Consider the following 8,467-nt stretch of genomic DNA (forward strand, 5'->3'; position numbering starts at 1 on the left):
TAATGAAGCATGTGTTCTGTGCTCACAAATCAGCTACCAGCAGTGTAAAAAGCAATACAGAATTCTTTTGCAGAAGCAATTTAACAAGAGGGGAGCTTCTTTATTAGTTACTAATTTCTTATTAAAGATAAAATGAATTGTTGACAAGGATGTACTAATTAAGAGAAATGGAGGGCACTTTTCTTTAGAAAATGTACAGCACTTTATAGTTTAAAGGGAGAGTGCAATGATTAGTTGCAATAACTCAGACAGTTGATGCTGTAATAGACTCAATAAGAATATATTATACAAATGGTATTTTCAAAATGGCTTTTGGAAGCATGAAGGCTGTATTCTAATGTCTCTAATGAACCAGAGAAATGGAACCCTGCATAAGTACAGAGCTCCATTGACTTTAATGGGTCTCACTGACTATTATTCAGTAATCACTCAGTCAGATCTTAAGAAATATTAAGGTATGCAAAGTTGAACCCTGGCTGAGTTCAAGCACCTTACTACAGCTGTAATGATCCTAAAAACTCCTGCTCAGTTGTCATCCATCCCTGGAAGTATCTAAAGTCCATAGGTACTTGGGTGCCTAAAATGATTTTTTTTTAAAGAAAGGTCATATAACCACCTGTCTTCAGCAGAAGGTACTAAGTAAAATAATATGCTTTTTGGTAGTGGACAGTGCCCAAGCCCTTTCCTACAGTGGGATTTAAGATAAATCTCTGTCCTCCATATTTCCTCATTTGGTAGCATTAGGCAGCTTCCTCTCAGAGTATCAGCATTTGTGGGTCTCATCTTGAAGTACCGAACTCTCTGCAGATATTGTAGAGGAAGCCCAAGCCCTTGAACCAAGGTTTGGGATTTTTTCAGGGCTAGGTGCAAAAAAGTTACATGTTGCTATGACCAGCATGGTGGCATCTAAATTTCTTTTAGATCTGGGACTTCAGTCAAAGCATTGACCAGAGATCTGCTCTACTCATCACCTGAATTTCAACTGAACAGCACTATGCAACATGAGCCTCTCTATAACCAGGGCCATGGGCAGGTGTTCATTTCCACTGCTGTAAATTTCTGGAAAGTTTGCAGCAGTAAAAATCTTCCTGAGAAAGGGAGCATACAGGTGGGTAGGCTAGAACAGTGGTTCTCAACCTTTTTTTGAACTAGGATCCATTTGAAAATATTGATGGCCAGTCCTGAGCAAGTGCCCCTCACTCCTGACCTGCTGCCCCCAGACCCCCAGTTTGTGAGGCATAGGGAGCCCTAAGCAGCCCCTTGGGGAAAGCCAGAGTGTCCCACACTTTTCTCCTTTAAAGGAGAATCAATTTTTAAAGTTTGTTGATCCATTTTTAAAGTTTGTTCATGACCCTTCCATATATTCTTGTGACTCACCTTTGAGTCGCCAGCCATGGGTTGAGAAATGCTGGGCTAAAATGTTCTCTCCTCTGCTCCCCATACCTTCCCTAGAGCATGGTCACCCCTATCTGAGAATGGCTGGGAGAGCAGCAGCACCTGAACTTCTCCCAAGCATGAAAGCAGTTTAGCTGTGGAGAAATCTCCCCCTTACCCTTCTCAACCTGGGGTTACCATAGTCTGAGGAAGGCACAGGGGAAGCTACTTCTTGACTCCTGATCCTGGAGAAATCAAATACACAGGCATTAATTCAAGACAGAGAAGGGCTTTCCTGAAGCTCTTCATTGCTAGGCATCACATTGACACGAAATTAGTCCAATAATTATTGCATAGAGTGAAATTGTTTAGCAGTTGTTTAGCAGATACAGTGATGAAAATGGAGGAGTGATACATCTGTAAGTCAACAAGGTTCTTTGGGGAATCTGATATTTTTTATTAGACCAACTTAAAGATCAGATTCACCCAAAAAACCTTATCTGCCTATGACCTTAGACCAACATGGCTACAACCTACAACCCTGTATATCTGTAAGTCAGCTTTCATAGTATTTTGTAGCCAGGTCTTTATTCTTCTGAGTGCACTGAAATATTGTTCTACTATAGCAACAGTTACTAGAATTCTAGCCAATAGAGCCATGTTAGTGTCTAGGTAAACTGCAGGATTACGTAGCTAGGATGCTGCATGGCTTTCTTTTTCTTTGTCCAAAATAAATGTTTACTTTGCTTTTCTCTTCTTCAATTATGGTTACAAGTTTTCCAAGCTAGAGAGATCACCTTTGTATGTTTTATACACAAAGCCCATGACGCAGCCTGGGGCAGTGGGGGGCAGCAAAAAAAAAGAAAGAAAAAAAGAAAAGCCCTGCACTCACCAGCTTCTGCCACATGGAGGGGGGACAATCCCTGCTGCCCCACCTCCACCCGGCAGAAGCTGGTGAGAGCGGGGCTTTTCTTTCTTTCTTTCTTTCTTTTTTTTTTAAGAGCCATGACATTGGCACTGAGTGGGGCAGCCACTGATGGGGCTGGGAGAATGGATTGGGGTCAGGAAGCACTATGGGGAGCTGGAGGAGCAGGCAGGGGTCCCCTCATGGTCCCCAGCCCCTTCCTCCAGCACCTCCCCCTCCCCCAACCACTAATTACCGGCATGGAGTCCAGGTCCAGCTCCCTGTGGCAGTGAGCGGAGACTGCCCAAATCTCTCTGAAGCTCTCCGAATCTTTTCCAAATCAATTCAGAAAGTTTCAAATAGATTCAGACCTTTTTATTGCTCTCCCGATTCAATTAGGATTTGGAGATGTGGCTGCTGAATTGGGCTGAATCTCCTCCAAATTGAATCAGCACTCAAGCTTTGCACATCCCTATATATATATTTCAATTTAATTTAATTTATTTTATTATTTTATTTTATTATCTATTAAATGATATATATCTAATTATATATGGAGAGAGAGCTTTTACCTCTAAACAATCTAGAAGCTTCCTATCTGGCTTGCACATAGAAGAAATGTTTCCTGAGCCTTGACCTGTATCACAATAAGAAGGTGGCTGCTTTCTGATTGCATTTTTTAAATTAAAAGTTGCATTTAAGACCTTCCTTCTTGTGATGACTGTATTTAATTTACATTGCAGTTTTATTCTATGAAGTCATTGCTGCAAAGAAGAGAGAAGGTAGTGGATGAATCAAAGAATATATTTTATTTCCAAGAGCCTTTCATGACAAAAGAAGATAGTTGTCTTCAAAGTGAACAAGTTGGCATGTAAAGCAGGATGTATTCTTCACCTTTCTTCTATGGATCAGTTTTTATATTTGCATTGGTTTCTTCATTAAAAAAACATGTTTGGAAACATATTCTTAGAGAAAAAAATGTCTCTGCTAGGAGCCAGAAGCTGAGAGAGAATAACTTTGAGTCTGTTACCTGTGTCATCACCAATTATTGCACAAATTGAGTTAAAATTTTTACCCAATATTCTGCAAAAGAAATGTACCACAGAGGGATTGAGAAGATAAAGAAGGTCTGACAGAGTAAAAATTGCTATTTCCAGCTTAGACAAAGTGAAGCTTTTGGAACATGACTTAAAAATGGAAGAAAGGGTTTGGAGTAAATGAATGGAAAGTCAGACCAGGAGACAATCATCTTTTCTGAAAGCCGGCATAAAAACGAATTGAGGATTATAGGTATGCAAGTCACTGGACTTCCCCACAATGAAAACTGAAGTGGCCAGAGATTCGTTTAAATCTTGTCTTTTAATAAAAGATCTCTGGCCTCATATTCCAAGCTAAAACCAAGTATTATTAAAGCAAGAATAAGGCCAGGCAGTTTTAGAAAATGGTTTTGGTGCTCTTTGGCTACAGACAGACATTCAAAAAGCCCGAATTGAATGTGCAGGTTCGTCTAAGCTTGAACAAATGTGGAGGTGGATAGACATTTCCTTTTCATTCCAGAAATGCAAGCACATGTCTGCAGTGGCTCAGTCTAGAAGCCGGGGGGCGGGGGGCGGGCGCTAGAGTATAAATATGAGCCAGCAGTGCAGTGCTGTAGCCAGTAGGGTAAATAATACTCTGGCATGCATCAATCGATGCATCTCCAGCAAAGACAAGGAAGTGAGTCTTCCGTTCTACTCAGCACTGGTGAGACCACAGCTGGAGTGCTGTATCCAGTTCTGGGGACCACACTTTAACAAGGATGTGGACAACCTTGAGAGAGTCCAAAGAAGAACCACCCATATGATCATGGTCTTAAAAGGCAAGCCATACAAGGAAAGGCTGAGGACCTGGGACTCTTCAGCCTAAGGAAAAGAAGGCTGAGAGGGGATCTGGTAGCAGCTTACCACTACACTAGGGGAGTACATTAAGGGCTCGGTGAGCAACTGCTCACCAGGGCACCCGAGGGGAAAACCACGAGTAATGGCCATGAACTCCTGGAAGATCAATTCAAGCTCAACATTAGGAAAAACTTCTTCATGCTCAGGGTATCCAGACTGTGGAATAAGCTCCCTCCAGAGGTGGTGCAATCACCTACCCTGGAAATCTTCAAGAGGAGACTAGACAGTCACCTTGCTGGGGTCACCTGACCCCCAGTTGTCTTTCCTGCTTGGTGCAGGGGGTTGGACCTGATGACCTTCCAAGGTCCCTTCCAGCCTTACAATCTCTGAATCTATGAATTGAAGAAGATATATCTTCATTTAGTTCTAACAAAATTCTATCAATGCAGCTATCTATGAATGGGAAAAAAAATTGGCTTCAGGAATTTAGGTTATTTGCTACCCTTGTTTCTAAGGAAAGACACAGGTCTTGGTAGCCATGTAGCCAAGCATTTGATATATAAACTGCATACCTTCACATAGTTATGTGGAGGGGGAACAGTTCCACCTTGGAGGATTCCCTGTTGATTTGTCTTCAGAAGGCATAATCTTTTCCTGAGCTTACTCTGAGTTACTCTTAAGTATCTTTTAGATCAGTAGCATTGATGGTAACAACGGTGTCAAATTCACCTGTGCCCCCAGGCCAGATCAAGACCACAGGGGTCCTCATGGCCCAGAACCATGATGGTAATGAGCCTCCAGGCTGAATCCAGACCCAACAGTGGTGTCAGAGCAAGTGACAGCAGGACAAGCAAAGACTGATGGGGATTAATGCAGCTGAAAATAACACAGCTGTTGCTCCCTCCCTCTAGCACCTCCTTCCTGCCAAAACATGTGCCAGTCAGCATTGTGTCACTGTGAATTCAGCCCCCGTCCTGCTCACCCCATCCCCAAATTCCCAGCCCCTTTAGGAGACCCACAGGCCGGGTAAGATGTCTCCAAGGCCTGGATTTAGCCTGTCATCTGTGTGTTTGATTCTCCTGACTTATAAGAATCAGGATGTTCTTAGATATAAATATCATAATCTTGTACACAGTGGACTCAGGTGGAAGTATAAATTAGAACTGATTGGAAATGTGCAAAATAAAAAGAAACAAGAACAAAAAAGGAAATGCTAATTTGGTTCAAACTCTAATTTTTTTGTCTTAAACCAAAACCAGAGATGGTCAAAAACAGGGAGAAGTTTCATGGCATCTTAAAAAATGTTTTCTTTGTTTCAATTTAAGCTTTCAACAACAAATGTCATCAAGCCATGCCATTTTTGAAAATGTTGACAAATTTAGAATGAACTTTTTATCAAGTTAAAGAAGAATGAATAGAGAAACTACCACTGCTGATGGAATAGTTCAGAAATAAGATTCATATACATTTCCCATGCTGTAATTATCAAGATAATTTTATATAAGCAATAGCTATACTCAAGCCTATTTGACTCAAACATGTTGCCTCAAACTTAACACCCACTGATTTGGCTTAGACTTTTCCCCAAGTGCTCACTGCATACAGAATATATAACATGTAAACATAGAAACATTAACTTGAAGCGATTCTCATTTCCATACCATTCAAGGTTTCTGTGCTCTTCCATACCATTATTTTGGTCAGAGCTTGTTTTCTTCCAAATGGTCAGCATCTTTTTTTCATTAATTAATTATGTTGGCCCTACTTTTGTTTTCTGCTCCAGTTAAACAAAGTATAAAAAGTTTCCATTGTTGCTGTTGCTGTGTTTCCAAAACATCCTGTGGTATGTCCAATTCACTAAGTCTTCGGCTATTTTTCATGCGTGTGCTTTTGAATGCTCACCCTACACATCAAGCAGGATGAAGTCTGGCATCAATTTTCTGCATTTCATTTGCAGTCAGTCCTTTTCTTCTCTCTCAGAGGATCATGACATGTTAATGTAATTGCAATGCTAATGTAAACATTTAATGTGCATATTAAACATATCTGCATTTATTTTGCAGAAAAGTCCTGGGTAGATGCTGCAAAAATATTTACCATGACTATTCATTTGAATTTTTAAATGAATTCCTTTGGTTGCACTTGTGCTTCTTCTGTGCTTATGTACCATAACTGGTCTAACAAATGATCTTCACTAGAGGAATATTTACCAAAGAAAAAAAAATAAAGTTTTGCTCAAATGATTAAATGTTGCAAAAAACCCCCCCAAAAACAAAAACAACCCCAGATTTAATAACTTTTAGTCCTTCATCAAACTCCCCATTTGAAAAAAAAAAGCTGTACTTCCTGCTGTGCAGGGCTCCTCACGCTCTTATTGTCTTAGCTATACAACCACTGACCTAAATAAGACCACTCACAGTAGCAAAAGTAAGCATGTGGGTAAGTGTTGGCAGGAACAGGGCCTTGCTCAGTTATATAATATATATTATATATATCATCCAATCAGGAAACCAAGCAAATGGAAATTTAAAAATTCACTACAAACCATTTGTGAACCATCTGCAGACCAGGAATTATTCCCTGAAGAAATGAATGAACATTTCTGAAAAAAATATATATTTGAGAAAAATATGATCTGTTAACAGACAATTCACAGAAGGTGAAATTAACCATGAGGCAAAGATCCAGCCTCAGAACTATACACCACTTAAGTCTATCTTAAAGCCTTACAACTGAGTTTGTGTTACTTGGCCCACTGCAGGGGCAAATTTTCTCCAGACTGAACAAAAAATGAAATTAATCGAATAAATTATGACATCTTCCTTCTGTTCTTTTCTTAAGCAGATAGAGGATGCTAAAAATACTCTTGTTACAGAAAAGAAGACATTCAATAAAACAAAGTGGGAGTATTCGATATTTTCCTTCTCTAAGCGTATAGATTTCTGACAGTGCTTCATTGAACATAACTTTCTTTAAGATGGGCTAATTGTTGCCTGTATGCACTTTTGACATTATCTTAGCAAAATTTGCCCAGGTAGGCCATATAAAGAATTTACCAAGAGCTGGACAGAGATATGTGCTAACTATCTGCTAAACGTATCTTGCTTTTAACATACGCAATGATGAGACATAAAAATTAAACAGTTAAAAATCTTAAATGGGATTATTTCAAACTTTCTGATAATAAGGACTACTATGGTCCATGAGAAGGAGGAAAGTGGGGTTTAGTTATTTATATAACTAAAGGGCATTTTCCTCAGTTTCTATGAGCGATGGTCAAGCACTGGAGATCATGCTATTCTGTGCATCATTTGCTTTATGTTCAGGGGCTATACAGAACAGAAATAACAGAGTTTTGGGGTCACTGGAAGAAAACGTCATTTTTTGTACTAAAGCTTGTTACATTTACATGAAAATATGAGCTGCAAACTTATGTTGATTGTAAAATAATGCTGTAATCCTTCAGCTCCATTATAGTACAATTGCTGAAAAAACCCAGGGGTCAAGTTTAGTAAAGTCAAATCTATGTAAATTAAACACTAAAGCAAAAAATGACCTTTTAAATGCACTAGGGTAGCTTCCCTGAGGAGATCTTTTATAAGTGAAGGTCGAGTTCTCAAAGAACTTTTAAGAACACTCAGTGTTGAGAGATACGATGTCAGAATGCAAATACGGTATGCCTTTTCTACTAACAGGGAGGTATATTTATGATGTAGCATGAAGATCCTACAATATTTAGGGCAGCTTTCTGAACACAAGGAATTTCTTTTTTTCTTTATAATAATCTTTGGGTTTCTTGGCGGGAAAGGGGAGGGGAATAAGAAACAAGCTGGTGGACTTGGCATCTCTGAGAATTTGTCTGTACTATTTAGAACAACTAAGCACAGCAACTAGAACCTAATCCTTGGATTTAAAACTCTGGTTGTCAGATTCTGGGTGAATCTCTGGTTAAATATAATAGATAGTATAAAAAGAGGAAGCCAGAAAACATTTTGGGATCCTTGTAACCACATGGTAGGAATTCAACTTTGTGTTGTCCTTTGCATTAATTTGAAGAGCCTGTGCATATAACAACCTTATCACATTCATTCGAGCATTACCTCACACAAAAAACCCCGGTATCTGCTGTCAGCTGCAACTTTTCCCTTGGCTATTCCACACCCTTAAGTCCCAAGCCTACTCTCCAAAATGGAGTAAACGATTGCTTATGAAAGCTTTTATGCCTCCCCAGTCTGCTGAATGTCACACAGAGGCTGCCTGTGCCACTTAGTGGCACGTGTGCTGTTGGTTGGCCAACCTTGGCTTGTAAAGT

This window comes from Alligator sinensis, unplaced genomic scaffold (genome assembly GCF_000455745.1).
Source record: "Alligator sinensis unplaced genomic scaffold, ASM45574v1 scaffold976_1, whole genome shotgun sequence".
In the NCBI taxonomy this organism is placed as follows: domain Eukaryota; kingdom Metazoa; phylum Chordata; order Crocodylia; family Alligatoridae; genus Alligator; species Alligator sinensis.